Source organism: Dipodomys spectabilis, unplaced genomic scaffold, assembly GCF_019054845.1.
Source record: "Dipodomys spectabilis isolate Male_0828 unplaced genomic scaffold, ASM1905484v1 ptg000185l, whole genome shotgun sequence".
In the NCBI taxonomy this organism is placed as follows: Eukaryota; Metazoa; Chordata; class Mammalia; order Rodentia; family Heteromyidae; genus Dipodomys; species Dipodomys spectabilis.
This window is the reverse complement of record NW_024870862.1, coordinates 3,564,029-3,583,068: the sequence shown is the minus strand read 5'-3', so window position 1 is coordinate 3,583,068 and position 19,040 is coordinate 3,564,029. Positions and strand designations below refer to the sequence as shown.

Here is a 19,040-nt window from a genome sequence, read left to right as displayed (position 1 = left end):
CACACACACACACACACACACACACACAAATCAACCAAACAAAAAAACCTCCAGTTAGCACAGCCAGTGAGGGCTGATATAACAGCCTACATGAAGGCAGGCAAAAAACAGAAGGTGAGAGCCATTTAGCTGATAACTAACATATTTTTGATGAGGCAGACTGAAATGAGACTCCAGAGAGAGAGAGAGTCAGAAAGACTGATCAGAGAGAACTAAAATTGGTCACACAAAGATTGGAAAGTAGAATTCCTTGTAGAACAAATAAATCATAGAAAGCTTATGCATGTAAAAACAAGACAGAAATCAACTCCAAATGGATCAAAGACCTCAGAGTCAAAGAAGACACTCTGAAAACATTACAGGATGGAATAGGAGAAACCCTAGGTCTCCTAGGCACAGGTCAAAATTTTCTTAATAGAGACCCGGAAACAAAACAAATCAAAGAAAGGTTGGACAAATGGGATTACATGAAGTTGCAGAGATTCTGCATGGCAAAGGACATAGCTAGCAAGTTCAATAGAAAGCCCACGGTTGGGAGAAGATCTTCACTAGCCATACAACGGACAAGGGTCTCATATCTAAAATATACTTGGAACTAAAAATATTAATTCCCCAAACAACAAATCTTCAAAGAAACAACTACCCAATAAATAAGTGGGCTAAAGACTTAAAGAGAAACTTCTCTGAAGAAGAAAGAAGGATGGCAAATAGACACACGAAGAAATGCTCAGCCTCCCTAGCCCTAAAAGAAATGCAAATCAAAACAACATTAAGATACCACCTCACCCCAATTAGAATGGCAAAAATCAAGAATTCTAATAACAACAGATCCTGGAGGGGATGTGTACAGAAGGGAACATTACTTCATTGTGGGTGGGAGTGTAAACTTGGTCAACCATTTTGGAAAGCAGTATGGAGGTTCCTCAAAAGACTCCACATAGAGCTCCCCAATGACCCAGCAATCCCACTTTTGGGCATTTACCCAAATGTTTACAAACAAGACCACACTAAAGCAACCAGCACAACTATGTTTATTGCAGCATTATTTACCATAGCTAAGATGTGGAACCAACCCAGATGCCCTTCAGTAGATGAATGGATCAAGAAAATGTGGTATATATACACAATGTAATTCTGTGCCTCTATCAGAAAGAATGACATTGCACCATTTGTTAGGAAATGGAAAGGCTTGGAAAAATTATATTAAGGGAATTAAGCCAAGCCCAAGGAAACATAGGTCCCATGGTTTCCCTTATTTGCAGTATCTAGTATATGTCTGAGTCAAGCAGAAAAGGTCAGATAAGGTTATGTTAGGAAAATGAACCCTAAGATATGTATTCAAATTTTTTTTCTGTCATGCCTTTGGTTCTAACACATTTATAAGATTATTTCTTTGTTGCTTTGTATGTCTCTCCCCCACAGTATAACCCCTGCTTTCACTGTATTGGATGTCGGTATAATTTGTGGAGGGGAAGGGGAAAAACAAGTCGTTTCAATAAGGATACAGGTGGACCCATTGCAACAATGAGATGTACAAATTTTCATGTCAAAAACGATCTTTACAACTTTGGGGGGGGTATTGGGGGTGTGGGGTGAGGCTGGGAAGGGATTGGAAGGGGAAACAAAGGAGGAGGTTACAATGCTTGATAAGAAATATACTCATTATCTTTCCCATGTAATTGTAACTCCTCTGTACAGTATTTTCACAATAAAAAATATAAATTTAAAAAACAAAAACAAGACAGAAGACCAAATTCCAGAAATGCGTATTTTCTTAGGGGTCATCTTAATCAATTATCAATAGAAATCTTTGAATTCTTAAATATTTGACCACATTTGGGAGATGGTTGAAGAGAAAGAAAATGTCACCACTCTGTTAGGAGTTCCAATATCACAATATGAATTAATCAAGCACAAATTTGTAAGAAAAAGTGAAAACAATTATTCCAACTGAGGGATTCGTTTGTTTTGCTGTAACAGTTCTTGATTTAGGTGCTAGCAATTACCATTCAATTGATCCAGTCCCACAGCTGAGTTGATATTGACTGCAGTATTCCCACATGAAGGAAAAGAAGAAATTTACAAAAGTCTGATGAATTGAGTTGAAAGTGTTGTAATATGGATATCTGAGATTTAGACACAGATGAAGAGGTGGATTTTCTTTTCTAAAAATCTCCCATTTTTAGTCTGGTGCCAGTGGCTCACAGCTGTAATCCTAGCTGCTGAGGAAGTTGAGATCTGAGGATGGTGGTTCAAAGCCAGCCTGGGCAGGAACATCCCTGAGACTCTTATCTCTTTTAACCACCAGAAAACCAGAAGTGGCACTGTTGCTCGAGAGGTAGAGCACTCAACTTGAGTTGAATAGCTGAGGGACAGTGCCCAAGCCCAGGTTTCAAGCCACTCGACCACAACTACAAAAATCCCCCCTTTCTTGGACTGCCTACATTTTATCCTAACATTCAACAAATAAGCCATTTTATCACCCACTACCTTTAAGTCCTAACCTAGATACTGAAAATAAAATGATTTGGTATCTTTTGTCAAAAGATTCATATTTGAGGAAACAAATACCATTAATAGTAACTTTTTTTCCAGTCCTTGAACTCTGGGCCTGGGCCCTGAACATGGGTATGCTGGTAGCTTTCATGCGAGCTTGTTGTTATTTTTTGGATTACTGCCGTTGAGGGAATTACTGGATCTTAAGGGAGATCTACATTTAGTCTTTTCGGGAAATTCCATACTGCATTCCAGAGTGGTTGAACAAGTTTAATTTCCACCAACAGTGTAATAGAGTTCCCAATTGGCTACATCCATGCCAGCATTTGCTATTGTTTGTTTTCTTGATAATGGCCATTCTAACTGGGATGAGGTAGAATCTGTCTTTTTACTTGTAGAATTGTGGGCACCTTCTATCTATCATAAATGAATGAATCCATGAAACCTATATTGTTCTGAGCCTGCATTCCTTTCTCTTTTCTTTTAGTATAATTTTTTCAAGCCTTTCAGTTTCCTTAATACTGGTGAAAAGTCATCCTTTCTCATGGGGGAGTGGAATTCCAGTGTGTGTGTGTGTGTGTGTGTGTGTGTGTGTGTGTGTGTGTGTGTGTGTGTGTATGATGACTATAGGCCCATGAGTTTATTTGTAAGCCTTCTGTTTTATGTGTAATTTTGTAATTGCATATTAAATTTTGGTTACTTTCTCTAATGCATTGAAATATATTGTTGGGATTTTCATGTGTATTGCATTGGCAATTATTTGGGGACAATATTGCATTTTTCTCCATGTTAACTCTTCCAACCTGGAGCATTGAAAGACTTTCCATTTCCTTGAATCTCCTTCAATTTCCCTTTTTATACTTTTAAAATTTTCACAGTAGAGGCCCTTCACATTTTTAGGTAAATTAATTAATTCCTTGTTTTGTTGTTATTGTTGTTGTTTTGTTTAGATTTGATTTTATTTTGAGACTAATACATATGAGGTTGTTTTTTTGGATTTAAACCTGGATCTTCCCATTGTTGGTAACACAGAAATAATACTGATTCTTGTGGTTTTTATACCCTGCTACATTACTGAAAGTTAGCATCACCTTTACTAACTTGAGGGAGGAAGCTATAGCGTCCTTTAAATACAGGATCATTACATATGAGAAAAGGGATAGTTTTAGTTCCCCTATTTGGATCTCCTTTATGTTTTTCTCTTGCCTATTGTTCTTGCTAGAAAGTCCACAACCATTTTAAAGAGTAGTAGAGAGAGTGGACATCCTTGTCTCATTCCTGATTTTAATGTCTTCATGCTTCCACCATTTGGTAAATGCTAATTATCTCTGTCACATACATACTGAGGAATGTTCCATGTATTCCTAGTTTCTCAGACCTTTTAATCATAAAGGGCTATTGGAGGTTCTTAAAAGCTATTTCTACATCCGTATAGACTATTATGTATTTCTTGTCCTTGCTTCTGCTGATGGTTTGTATTATGTTTATTGACAAGTATATTGAATCCAATTTTATCCTAGGATGAATCCTCTTTGATCGTACCATATAATTTTTTTTTGTTAATTGCTGAAATTGTTAGGTGAGAATTTTATTAAAAAGCATCAATGCTTACCAAAGAGTTGGGTTAATAGTTCTCTTTCTTTGGTGAGTCCCTATGTGATTTGGGGAAGAGTCTAATTCTAGCTTCAAAGAATGTGTTTGATAATTCCATTTTCCTTTCTATTCCATTGAAGAGATAGGTCTGAGTATTGTAAGTTCTTTTCAGGCCTTAATTTCATGGTAAATTAATTCAGTCCTAGATTTTTCTGGAATGGATAGTGGTTTATTGCATTTCATTTTCATTACTTCTTAGGTGTAACTACTTGGTTCAGATTGTGTATAGGAAAGCATCAATTTCTCCAGGATTCTCCAGGCGATTGGCATAAGGTTTTCAAAGTACTCTCTTATAACATTCTCAATTTTGCTTATATCTGTTGTGTTGTCTTATTTTTACCTCTAATTTTCTCTCTTTGGGTGAGTTCTCTTATTGTTTTTGGTGGGATTTTATATTATGAAGGTGATATATAGAGAGATGGGTTACATTTACATAAGTAATGAGTTTTTTTTTAACAGTGCTATCCCTCCCTCAGTTTTTCCTGCTTCCCCCAACCCTGACATCCCCCTCCCCCAAAGTAGTGAAGTTCATTTTTAACATAGTGTCTACTGTATATCACTGGTGCTTTGGTTGATCTTTGTCCCACCATTTCTGTGATTTCCCTTCCCTTCCCCAAATCAGATTAACATGTATAAGACAAAGGGTTGAGAAAACAAAAACAGTTACTACAGAGAGTAAATCAAAGGGTGAAAACTAAATAGAAATAAGTAAAAAGAGTTAACTATACAATCATCTTTTATCCATTTTTTGGAGCTCCTTTCGATAAGCATCATTTTTATATGGTGATATTCATATTGCTATTGAGCTATTGTAAATAGCCTAGACATATTCTAGTTTTTCCAAATGAGTGAAAACCTGTAGCCTATGATTCTTTGGGTCTGGCTTGTTTGACTTATTATGTTTTCCAAGTAGTTCCATTTCCTTACAAATGGGGCAATGTCATTCATTCTGATGAATAATGTTTTGTTGTGAATATATACGACATTTTCTTGATCCATCATTGCTGGGTCATGGGGAGCTCTATTGAGGAACCTCTATATTTCTTTACAGAATATTTGAACAAATTTACATTTCCATCAGTAGTGTAATAATGTTCCTTTTTGGCCACATCCCCACAAGCCCAGTATGTTATTATTAGTTTTCTTCATCATGGTCATTCTAACTGGGGTGAAGTGAATTCTCAATGTTTCTTTGATTTGCATTTCTTTTATGGCTAGATGTTGCATATTTCTTCATGTGTCTATTGGCCATGCATATTTCTTCTTCAGAGAAGTCTCTCTTTAAATCTTTAGCCCACTTATTAAGAGGGTTGTTGGTTCTTTGAGAATTTGTTTTTTTTGGGGGGGTTAACTTTTGGGGCTCTAAATATATTTGAGATATGAGGCCATTGTGTGTTGTAGAGAAAGTAAAGATCTCACAATCTGCTGGCCTTTTATCTATATACCTATATAAGTTCTCTTCTTAGTCAGATTTGGTAAGGGTCTCTCAAGTCTGTTAATTTATTTAAAAAACCAACCCTGATTTTTTGATCTTTTCCATGTTTTATTTTGTCTTTATTTAGTTATTTCTGATTTTTTTATTTGTTTCTGTGTACTACTTTGTGTCTGAGTTTGTTCCTGTTTTCAAGGAGCTTGAGGTGCATAATTAAAATATTCAATTGAGATTTCCCCAGTTGCTTAATGGACATCCTCAGACCTATGTATTTTCCTTGAAATACTGCAAATACCAGAGGAGCTGGTAATTTGTGTGTTCATTTTTGTTAACTTCCAGAAACTTTCAGATTTCTTTTTTTTGGGGGGGGAGGTCCGGTTGTGGGGCCTGAACTCTGAGCCTGGGTGCTGTCCCTCAGCTCTTCAGCTCAAGGCTAGCACTCTACCACTTGAGCCACAGTGCCACTCCCGGCTTTTTTTCTTTGTGCTTATGTGGTGCTGAGGAATCGAACTCAGGGCCTCATGCATGCAAGGCAAGCACTCTAACACTAAGCCACCTTCTCAGCCCCTCAGATTTCTTTTCTAATACCTTCAGTGTCCCATTGTTCATTCAGCAACATGTTGTTCAGTCTTCATGGGTTTGACAATTTTTTATTTGCTTTAGCCATTTAATTCTAAGTTTGTTCTCTTATGATCTGACAAGATATGGGAATTCAATTAATTTTTCTTTGGACAAAATATCCGTGTGACATAGGATATGTTCTATTTTGGAAAATCTTCCATGAGCTGCTGTGAAGAATGTATATACTGACGCTGAATGTATATTCTATACATGTCTGTTAGGACTAGGTGGTCAATGTAGTTATTTAGGTCTGCAGTTTCTTGGTTGAGTTTTTCCTTGGATGACAATGATTTGTTGAGATGTGTTTTTAGGTTAAGTAATATTTGGTTGATGAAGTGGTATGCTCCAGGATTCAGGGTTTTGATATTTAGACTCTACATATCCTACTAATGTAGAGCTGCCATTATCAGTATGTAATGTCTCTTCTAACTAATTTTAATTTGAATTCTATTTTATCTTATGTTAGTAATTCTACTTCAGCCTGTTTAGGGTATCCTCTGCTAGAATTCTGTAATATGTTTCCTATCCATTTTGTTTCCTGCTCTTCTCCTTGATACCTATCTCCCCCATGTTTTATCTTCTAACTGAATCTTGAAGTTCCTGCAAGATCGTTTCTTATTTCTTTGATTGGTTCTAAATGATTATCTCTTCTTTCCTGTTAGACCTATTCAGTCTTTGATGCTTGAGATTACCTTCTATGTAATCTATTCTCTGTGGAGAGATTCTTCATAGTTTTTTATTTATCTGTCTTCAAAACGGTCACTTTATATGGCTTTTATCTTTATTAAGGTTTTGTTTTTGGGCTTTTGTGGACTTTCTTTACATCTTTTCTTTGAATAGTGGGGTTGGGAGTTGGTCTTTTAACTATGTCTTCTCTCATAAGTTTTAACTAGACATCTATTTTTTCCTAGGACTCCCTTGCCTTCTCAGAATTTACTTATCTTTCTCTTTGTAGTCTCCCTGAATTATTTTGCTAATATTTGGTTGGTCTCATCTTGTTCACAAATTTCCTTGTAGAGGTTTTGTATCTTTTCGGTAATCACATTTTTCAGCACTATTTGTAATGTATTTTGAAAACTACCTTCTATGTCCTTGATTGCCTGTTGTAATGCCTGCTTATTTACTGTGTGAATTACACTACCTTGACATCACATTTTTTTGTATTTTTCTGATTGGTTCTGTACATTTGAAGGATGTCGTGGCTTTCATTTAGAGCATCTATGATCTTAATATTTGACTCTCTATGTTCTTGGTTGATTTGCCAGGTGTTGGTATAGACTTCTTTTATGATTTTCTGGAATTAAGTTTTTGTCTAGCCCATTAAGTGTAGGAGGAGAGATCAGTTGTGGTGAGATGTTGTCATGCTAATACTTGTGGTTCCAATGACAGTTTGAGCTGTCCAGTGGTAAGGTGAAGTGTGTCTGTGTTTGGATGTGGCTGTCTCTGTCCCTGAATTTTTTCTCATGTGGCCCTTTTATTTCCACCTGCAGCTCTGCTTTTGAACATGTTCCCCCACCACAGTCACAGCAGTCACCTGACTAGCTGGGTAACTTTTCATAGATTTGTGTTTTTTTGTGATGATAATATAAAATCTTATTATGTATTGTGGATCTATATATAATTATAGCTGACTTGCTTTGACCTTCTAGAAGTGGAGTACCTGCTAGGACTCTAAATCTCTGTTTCATTAGATAGAGCTAGGGTAATTTTCTGTTGTTTCTCTGCCATTATTTTTCCACTTCCTCAGGTTCAGTTTTTATTGTGGAGTTTTTCACCTAATTTTGGGTATGCGATGGTTGTACCAGGTTATTTTCTTTTTTTCTGTTTGTGTTACTTTGAAATAGTGATTTCAGCCTTGTATGAAGAGACAGTAATAACATGAATTGTAAGTTATTACATCGAATGAAAGGGAGCAGACATTTTAACCTATTTGCTATAAATGCATTAATATTAAGCAAAGCTAATAAAAATGATTACTTCTTTACTCTTCAGAGGATGAGTATAGTACTCTTGGATATCTTGTAGGAAAAGAAATTGGACTCATTACAACTGATGCCTTACATTGAAATTACAGGCTAAACTTTCTTTCTTTTCATTTCTTTCATAATAGTATTACAATATCATAATACCTGAATGTTGATTTGTTTTCGTCTGCTATTTTCAATTCCATTCTTCATCCATAAGGAATCCAGGCCTTTGAATGACCAGTTCTTTAAAATACCTATATTGCTTATATTATTTTTTGAATCTCAGTAAAATAAATATGAATTTATGTCTGAGTCTCATCTTTACCTACATTCATGTGAAATGTATGCAGTCTCAAGCAAGGAAACTGACTATTTTACTCTTTTCTGTTATTTAATCTAATCAATAAATCTTTTCTCTTCAGCAATATGTTCTCACCTTTTAGTGTTGATTTTTTCTTTTTTCTTTTTTCTTTTTTTTCTGTTTGTTCTCACCTTTTATATTGCTCCAGTGAACATGACGTATTTTCAGTACTTTTATAGAAATACATTTAAAGTTTTGAACATGGAGACAAGCCCCCTCCATTATTTCTTTAAAGTAAACCCTTTGAGACTCTTTTAGATATAAAAATTAAAAAGTTCAATGCTCAGGTTTATACATGAATACTCTAATGGTTCAGTCAATTAGACACAACAACTACAATACCACAATAAGTCTAAAAGGCACCAAAATATTATTGTTCATGAATTAGAAAATGACTAGTCAAAACAAAGTTTATATTATATTTAAAAGCTAAAAAATGAAAATTACACTCAGATTTACTGTCAATATCCTATTTCCAAGAATACATTTTTCAGCAATCCGGGAAACAAAAAAATAAGGGTTTGTCACAGAATGAAAGATGTAAAAACAGACTGTATTTGCTTAAGATGATAAGTATATGCAAATCATTTTATTTTTTTCAAAGATACTATAAAATTTCATAAGAGGATTTGTGATCAGAAGTGATAGGTAAGCAAAGTAACTGGAAATCTGTATATGGAAATTTTGCTTTCAATAGAGGATGACAAGTTTCACTAAATGAACCTATAGAAGATGATTTTGTATCTGCAACACACATCCAGTATTCTACACTGTAGACATATTCTGATTCTCTTCCCTCAGTTCCTGTTCAATATTCTTCTACTTTCATGTTGGAGATTCATTGTTCCAAGTTCTCTTTGTCAAAAATATTTTTATATATCCTTTAAATGTAAAGGAGTGTTTGGCTGGGGACCCTATTTACGCTTGGTATTTGTTTACCTTTAATGTTTGCCATTTATCATCCCAGGCTCTCCTTTTGACCATATCAGTTAAGAAATCTGTAATTATTCTGACTATGTATCTTTTTTATATAATCAGTCTTTTCTGATGAGAGCTTTAAGCATCCTTTCCTTGATCTCTAATGATCCTCTAATGGATTATAATGTGGTGGTGGGTTGTTCTGTTCTGGTATTCTCCGTTTGGTGTTCTAAAGGCTTCTCTTTTCTGAATGAGCTTATCTCTTTGGATGTTTGACATTTTCTCTGCTAGAATTCTGTAATATGTTTCCCATCCACTTTGTTTCCTGTTCTTCTCCTTCTTGATACCTGTTTCCCCAAGTTTGATGTTCTAACTGTCTTGAACTTCCAGCAAGATCGTTTCTTATTTCTTGGTTTGGTTCTAAATGATTATCTCCTCTTTCCTATTAGACCTATTCTGTCTTTGAGACCTGAGATTATCTTCTATGTCATCTATTCGCTGTGGAGACCTGAGATTATCTTCTATGTCATCTATTCGATGCGGAGACTTTCTACTTTCTTTTTGATTTCCCTGTTTTCTCATTGCTCATATTTTAGGGCTTCTCTCTTTATTAAAACTTTGTTTTATGTTTTGTGTGGACTTTCTTTACATCTTTTCTTTGGGTAAGAGTGTTAGGGGATTTTTTTTAGCTGTGTCTTCTTTCATATCTTTTAACTAGGCATCGTTTTTTCCCTTATACTCCTTTGACTTCTCAGAAATTATTTATCTTTCTGTTTGTAGACTCCATGAATTATTTTGCTAATCTTTGGTTGGTCTCATCTTGTTCACAAATTTCCTTGTAGATGTTTTGTATCTTTTCGTTAATCACATTTTTTAGCAGTATTTGAAATATAATTTGGAAAGTATCTTCTAGGTCCTTGATTGCCTGTTGTAAGGCCTGCTTATTTAGTGTGTGAATTATATTATCTTGACATCCATTTTTTAAATTTCTGATTGGTTCTGTCCACTTGAAGGATGTCTTGGCTTTCATTTGGGAGATCTATGATCTTAAAAGGTGACTATCTATGTTCTTGTGGATTTGCCAGGTTTTGGTTTGGTCTTCTATTTTCCTTTGTTTTTCTGGAATTAGGTTTTTGTAGACAGCAGTTGTGGTGAGATGTTGTCATGTTAATAAATACTTGAAGTTCTTGCTGGGAAGGTGGTTCAGTGGTATAGCGCTTGCCTTGCATGCCTGAGGCCCTGGGATTGATTCCTCAGCACCACATGAACAAAAAGAAAAAAGCCCGAAGTGGTAGAGCGCTAGCCTTGAGCTGAAGAGCTGAGGGACAGCACCCAGGCCCAGAGTTCATGCCCCTCGACGGGACCCAAAAAAAAAAAAAATGTGGTTCCAATGACAGTTTGAACTGTCCAGTGGTAAGGTGAATTATGTCTGTGTTTGGATGTGGCTGTCACTGTTCCTGCTTTTTGCCCATGTGGCCCTTTTATTTCCACACTGTATCTCTGCTTTTGAACATGTTGCCTAACACAGTCACAGTAGTCACATGAATGGCTGGGTAATTTTCATAAATAGCTGTTTTCTTGTGAAGACAGTATAAAAAACTTCTTTTCAATTGCATATCTATATATAATTATAGCTGGCTTGGCTTGGTTTGATCCATTAGAAGTAGACTTTGTATAGGACTCTAAATCTCTGTTTCATTAGATAGAGCTAGGGTAATTTTCTGTTGTTATTCTGCCATTGTTTTTCCACTTCCTCAGGTTCAGTTTTTATTGTGGAGTTTTTCACCTAATTTAGGGTATGTGATGGTTGTACCAGGTTATTTTCTTTTTTCTGCTTGTGTTACTATAAAATAGTGATTTCAGGCTTGTATGAAGAGACAGTAATAATATGAAATGTATGTTATTACATCGAATGAAACGGAGCAGACATTTTAACCTATTTGCTACAATTAAATTAATATTAAGCAAAGCTAATGAAAATAATTACTTCTTTACTCTTCAGAGGATGAATATAGTACTCTTGGATATCTTGTAGGAAAAAGACTTTAAACTCATTACAACTGATGCCTTACATTGAAACTACAGGCTAAATTTTCTCCTTCAGCAGGCAAAAGCTTCATTTCTTTCATTTCTTTATTATAATATCATAATACCTGCATGTTGATTTGTTTTCCTCTGCTATTTTCAATTCTATTCTTCATCCATTAGGTATGTAGGGCTTTGAATCACCAATTTCTTAAAATACCTATGTAGCTTATATTGTGATTTAACTCTCAGTAATATAAATATGAATTTATCTCTGAGTCTCATCTTGAGCTATATTAATATGAAATTTATGCAGTCTCAAGCAAGAAATGTGACTAATTTACTCTTTTCTATTTTTTAATGAATAAATCTTTTCTCTTTTGGAATATGTTCGCATCTTTTATATTTCTCCAGTGAACATCATTACTTTTATAAAAATAAATATAAAGTTTAGACATGAAGACAACCCCCCCTCCATTATCAGTTTAAAGTAAATCTTTGGGGACTCTTTTATATATAAAATTTTAAAAGTTCAACGCTCAGGTTTATACATGAATAATCCAATGCGTCAGTCAATTAGGCAAAAGAACTACCATACCACATTAACTCTCAATTTACTTAAAGCCACCAAAATAGTGTGCATGAACATCACTCATTTTTCGAAAGTGACTGGTCAAAACATAATTTATATTATATTGGAAAGATAAAAAATCAAAATTACACCCAGATTTGCTGTCAGTAAAAAAAAAGAAATGTATTAAATGTTAATTAAAGATGAACTTATTTCAGGTTCTAGGAAAAAAGGAAAAGCTGGGATAATAGAAGTACAATGTATTTCATAATATCAGAATAACTGTAATAATCCACTTACAGAAATGGTCTATCAAGATGGCTTTTCAAGGTTGACTGTGAAAAATGTTCATTTCCAAGTCACCACCATAAAGCAGATCACATCCCTGGGGGCAAACTTTTGGAAGGAAGGTTCCCCTTCCTTCCTTCTCTTTTGATAAATCAAACCATAATATTTCTACAGTTGTGACCAGCCTGGAACACATTTTCCCAAGAATATTCTGTAGTGTAAAGAGGACCAACTATCAAAACAAAGGTGAAAATTCTTTTCTACTACAGAATGACTTATCTGGCTTATATTTTTTGTTATTTTCATTACTTCAAACACATGGATTATTTATATTGGGATTAGACAAGTGTCAAAGTATTAATGGAATAAACATTCAGTTTACTTTCATATATCCAATATAATACAATTAACCCCTTATGGAAAATTAACTCCAACTGTAGAAACAATGTCAGGAATATAAAATAAGCCTCAATACCTATAATCTGGCACATATAAACCAGCATCTACTCAGAAATTCAGTCGCTCTATAAATATTTATTTGGTACAAAATAATAAATATTTAATTAATGAATATGACTTTTGTCATCTGAAATACTCCTCGTGACAATAATTGTGTATAATTGTATAGATGTCACCTACACAGGAATTTAACATGCATTTAGAAATCAATTTTCCACAATTTAAGCTAGATGAGAGGAGTAATATCCTCGTGTATTGTGTGGTGTGAATTTTACCACAGTGCTGAACCCTTCCACCTAATACCAAGAGTCATGTGCAATAATTTATTTCATGTTAAGATGAGTGCTAAGTGTAGAATACAATTTGAATTATTACAATAATTCACAGAAATGAAACAATAATGATATGTTATTTGTTTAGATTCTAATGCTATTCAATTTTACAATTCATGAAATATATTATTAAAATTAGTTTCACTTTCTTCTTTTCTATAGCTGGCTATTTAAACATTACATATTACATATTACATATTAAACATTCAATATTAAGAAATAAAAAATGAGTAACTTATTATTAAAATGATATATTATTAAATTGTGATTTAAATTATAGTGCTAACAAATTGTGTTGAAAACAACATTTAATAGAATTATGGGTAATATTTTTTAAACTCAGCGGCTTGTTATTTGTTTCCTAATTGTGTCATTTGTTATTACTGGCCCAAGTCATCTCTTCACCTCGGTTAGTTTTCTATTTCATCTCTATTGGTTTGCTGATTGTGCATTTTGTTTTCCCTTTTTAATGGCTGACATGAGGCTGAAAATCTGTATGCTAGGTTATTACTTCTTATGTAAAAGTAAAATTACTGATCTCCACAGCTGTTGCCCGCACTCATATCTCCTGTACTGCTGCTCACATATATTTTATTTTATTTTTTATTTAAATTGTATTGTCAAGATAAAGTACGGGAGGGGGGGTTAGTTACATAAGTAAGGTAATGAATTCATTTCTTTTATAACTTGTTACCCCTTCTCCAATTTTTCTCCCTCCATCCCAATGCCCCCCCCAAAGATTATTTCCAACATTTTGTTTTGTGAGTATCACAGTTGTTTAGGTTACCCATTTGTCCTTTGTCTCACCATTTTGTTTTTTCTATTTCCTTTCCCAAGTTCAGATCAACATAATTACAACACACAGGGCATCAAAATCCAATACAGTGACTTCAGGCGATAAACCATAGGTGGGGAAAACACAAATAAAACAAAAATAAAAACAAATCCCATAGTACATTAAGAACAACAACAAAGAACATGTATTGGAGTTTATTTCACTTGGAATCACCTTATAGTGTCATACGTACATAGCTTTGAGCTAATCTGCTCATCTACTATGGTTATCCTTGATGTACACAATAATGCTCCCCTATTACCCAGTAATCTCACTTCTGGGCATTTAACAACGTGACCACAAACAAGGCTACACTAAAGCTACCAGCACAATTATGCTTATTACAGTAGTATTTACCCTAGCTAAGATATGGAATCAACTCAGATGCCCCTCAGTAGCTGAATGGATCAAGAAAATGACACACACACACACACACACACAACAGAGAGATATACATACATGCACTACTATGCTTCCAGGGCTGGAGAAGTGGCTCAGTGGGAGAGCACTTGCTTTGCATTCCTGTGTCCCTGGATTCAATTCCTCTGCACCACATAAGCAAAAAGAAAAAAAGCCAGAAGTGGCGCTGTGGCTCAAGTGGTAGAGTGCTAACCTTGAGCTGAAGAGCTGAGGGAAAGTGCCCAGGCCCAGAGTTCAGGCCCCACGACTGGACACACACACACACACACACACACACACACACACACACACATACACACACAAAATCCAATGTTTCCATCAGAAAGAAAGCTACCATCTCATTTTTGAGGAAATGGAAGATCTTGGAAATAAATCATATTAAGTGAAGTAAGCCAGACTTAAAGAAACATAGGTCCCATGGTTTCTTTTATTTGTAATAATTAGTTTACATCAAGGATAATCTCATGTAGTTTAATTTGACATTTTGTTCTATATTGAGCATGCAACATTATTGCTATATTGTTTGTTATTATTTCTACAAATAGGCAGGAATATTTAAAGAATTACGTTCATCTTATCCATTACTGAAGGAAGAACAAATAAAAGAGCAACCCCTACTCGGAAAAACAACTCCTACTAATTTAGCTTCATTCCTATGTAAGGCCAGTGTTGTCCCCTGTATCCTCATGTTGTACATTACGACTCTATACCGGTTCAACCAGTATATCTACTATCTTCTACATTGTGACCTAAATGCCACAGTAATTCCACTTTATTTTACTTTTTAAAAAATTTCTCTCTTAATGTTTGAGGTTGGTGTGTGTGTGTGTGTGTGTGTGTGTGTGTGTGTGTGTGTGTGTGTGTTTACAAAGATCAGAGTACATTATTTTTCTTCATTTAGAATACATCTTTCAGGTCATTGTAAGTTGTGGCTAATGGCATAAGTATCTTGCTATTTTAAGAATGAAACAGAGAAAGATATTTGTGCATGTATCACGGTTGCTTTATTAGTCTGTAGTTGAACACTGAACTTCGATTTATATATTGGCTGTTGTTGTGAATGATGTGAATAACAATGAACTACAAATATATTTGAGTTACCCAGAGAGAAATAATCACATGATTGGTGGGGCAGATGATATTTTAACTTTGGAGTTCTATAGAAAACTGCATATTACTTTCTGCAAGGAGAACACTAATCTGTATTTTGAAGAAGAGTGTAGAAAATCTCCTTTTCTCCACACTCTCACCAAGATTATTACCTTTGTTAAAAGGTAATAAAGTGCCGGTTTTTGCTATGTGCAGTACCCCAGACTGGCCTTAGACTTATCCAACCTCCTAAATGCTTGGAATTAAAATCTTTTGCCACCACACCTGATTCCTTTGATCTTTTTGATAAAAGTTATAGTAGTTATGAAGTAGTATCATAGTAATTTTGAATTACATTTCTCTAATGACTTCTGCTCACAAAACATTAAGCCAGCATAGGAGTTGTATTAAACAACTTTGTAAACTTACTGGCGATTTTTCAGGGCTTTAAGAAGAATATGTCTATTCAGATCTTTTGTCCATTTTTAATCTAGTTTCTTGTTAATCTCATCTTTAATCTCTCTATACAAAATCAATAATTAATTCAAAGTAGTAGAAAGGAAAAATATTAAGCAACTCCTATCATTTTCAATTATCAATAGCATGATATTTCTTAATCATTTTCTGTTGACGCTTGAGACTATATAACTCAATTTAGTCAGACTTTTTACAAGGCTGTATGTGTTTTATTTATTTTACATTGATTGTTCTTTCCAAAGCCTGTGTGTCTAATTTCCCTTGGTTTCTTTCAGTCTCAATTAGTTGAGGTGTCAAATGAAGAATAAATGGAAGGAAGCAAACAAAAAAATAATATAGTTCAGCTCATCTGATGATACCTCTACAAGAATGAGGAAAGAGTTGATCCAAGAACCTATGATAGGACATCAAAAAGAGAATTCATTTTTCTAGGTCTTTCTTATCTTTGTGATGTAATTTAAATAATGTAAAACACAATTTACTACTAAGATACTTTTATGTTTTATCAGTTTTGCACATTTTCATATGGACTTCACCTCAGTCTACAACATTCCTTCATCATTCTGTCCCTGATATTTTTACACACACAAGACATAAGATAACCAGTTTGATTTACAGCATGAGAAGTTATCCACCTGGCTTCCTTGGAAGCAGAGCATGGTCAATAGATAACATTACTTCTGATTGCTCACTACATGTAATGGTTTCTGTAATACTTATCGCATTCTTTTTAGTATTTTAAAAACTTCTGGCTAAACTCAAACTCATTCATAGACGTTTGTGTTAAGTATTTCACAAGTTTTATTTCCCTTAATTCTTAAGATAACATTTTCTATAAAACTAATGTTATTACCATTTTAGTGTTTGGAAAAATTGTAATTAAAGGCAGTAAGTGCATGGCTCAATCACACACTTTGAGCAAAGAAATGAGTCAAAGTTTCCAAAAGTCTTTCAGCAATACACAAAAGGTAGGTAAAATCTCTCCATTCTCTTACACTCTCAATTCAATATTCATATTTCCAAGAAATAATAGCATAGCAATTATTGCCCATGGTGATAGTTTTCTGTTACATTTGGTCTTCAACACAGATTGTGTTGGTGACATTGGGTTATCATGCACAGAGCTGAGCCTATAAGAGAAAAATTTCTTCAGTCCCATAGTTCCTGTTTCCTTTTTAAAAAGTACTAAAACTTTTAAATATTTTCACTTATTGTGTTAAGAATCCAAAAAAACGAAAAGAAATTGCATATAATCACTCCAAAATGCTTTAAAAATAAATGATAAAACAGGACCCCGTGAAGTAAACTTTCTTCTACTTTTAAAATTATTCTAAAAGACTTGCGCTGGTTGGTCACATCTGTAAACCTAACTATTCGCCATATCAACACTGAAGCTAGAGATCTGTGGATAACAGTTGGAAACCAATGAGGGAAAAATAAATTCATAGGATTATTTTTCAAAAATTTCAATGAATTAGCAACAGGTCAGGAATGGAGATGTAGCTCATATAGTAGCTCACCAATCTAGAGAGGAAAGGCCTAGCAAGACTTTGAAGCCCTGATTTCAAACTCTGAGCACACCAACATACATGCAATTGGATGAGAACACACGCTCTTGCACACACACACACACACACACATTCAAAATACCTTCATATTAGTGTTTTGCATCAATTTCTTTGTTAACAATATTATATGAGTAAAATAAAGGAAATAAACTCTTCCATCTCAGAACATGTTATATGTTTTCTATTGTAAAATTCTGTACACAGGGGTCACATTTACATGAGCAAGGTAATGAGTAAATTTCCTAACATGCATTGTTACCTCTTCCTTTATGTTCCCCTACCATCCCTTCCCTCCCACCTCTACAAGCACACTCCCCTCCCTAAGTACACTTCCCCTGCCTAAATTGTAAAGTTCATTTTTCATCATAGTGTCTTGTGCATCTCATTGTTATAATGGGTCAACCTGTATCCCTATTTAAGCATCTTGTTTTTTTCCTTTCCCTCCCCAAATTAGAGGAACGTATATACAAGATGTGGGCGCACCAACTTCAAATACAGTGCAAACGGGTTATAGCATGGGGGAGGAACATATAAAGAAACAAAAAAAAAAAAACACATCACCTGTTATAAGTACGTTAGAATCAATAACAAGCAAGAGAAAAACACACGTGTGTTCCTATCTTGGGTTTGATTTGCCTAATCTGGTCATATGTGCAAAGCTTTTAACCTTTTCTGCTTATCTCAGACATGAAATAGTTATTAAAAATTAAGGAAAACATAGGGCCTATGTTTCTTTGGATCTGGCTTACATCACTTAATATTTTTTTTCAAGTCTTTCCATTTTCTAACAAATTGGGCGATGCCATTATTTCTGATGGAGGCAAAGAATTCCATTGGTATAAATACCACATTTTCTTGATCCATTCATCTACTGAGGGGCATCTGGGTTGGTTTCAGATCTTAGCGATGGTAAATAATGCTGCAGTAAACATAGTTGTGCTGGTAGCTTTAGTGTGGTCTTGTTTGTGATCATCTGGGTAAATGCACAAAAGTGGGATTCCTGGGTCATAGGGGAGCTCTATGTGGAGTCTTTTGAGGAACCTCCATAGTACTTTCCAAACGGTTGAATAAGTATACACTCCCACCAAGAATGCAGTACAGTTCTCTTGTGGCTACATCCCCTCCAGCATCTGTTGTATGGAATGGTTCAGGAATTTGCCTGTCATCCTTTCTCAGGGGCCATTCTAATCTTCTCTGTATTGTTCCAATGTTAGAGTACTTGATGCTGAATTGAGCATAGAACATTTTTTATATATAAAGTGTAATTTATTTTCTTAAACTAGACAATTCAACAAAAAGTAAGCTCAAAAGAATTGCCATGAAATTTTAGAACCATGTACTTCTTACATAAGCACACATTTAAGAATAAAGACTGACATGTCAAAAACAAAATAATTCCAGATATTTGTTGTTCAAGAGATGTGTAAGAGGAGGAATTCAATTATTTTATACAAGGCACCTGTCATAATGAACACTGAAGCAAGTGTTAAGGTTTTAAGTTGTAATGTTTTAAACATATTTAATTTTG

At 34.6% G+C, this 19,040-nt stretch overlaps 1 non-coding gene across 1 annotated transcript; it reads right to left on the bottom strand.

Annotated features, from left to right (window-relative positions):
- Positions 1-18,643: 18,643 nt before the first annotated feature.
- LOC122121168 lies at positions 18,644-18,746 on the bottom strand. Its single transcript, XR_006149903.1, has one exon. It is a non-coding gene; the product is annotated as a U6 spliceosomal RNA (small nuclear RNA).
- Positions 18,747-19,040: the final 294 nt, after the last annotated feature.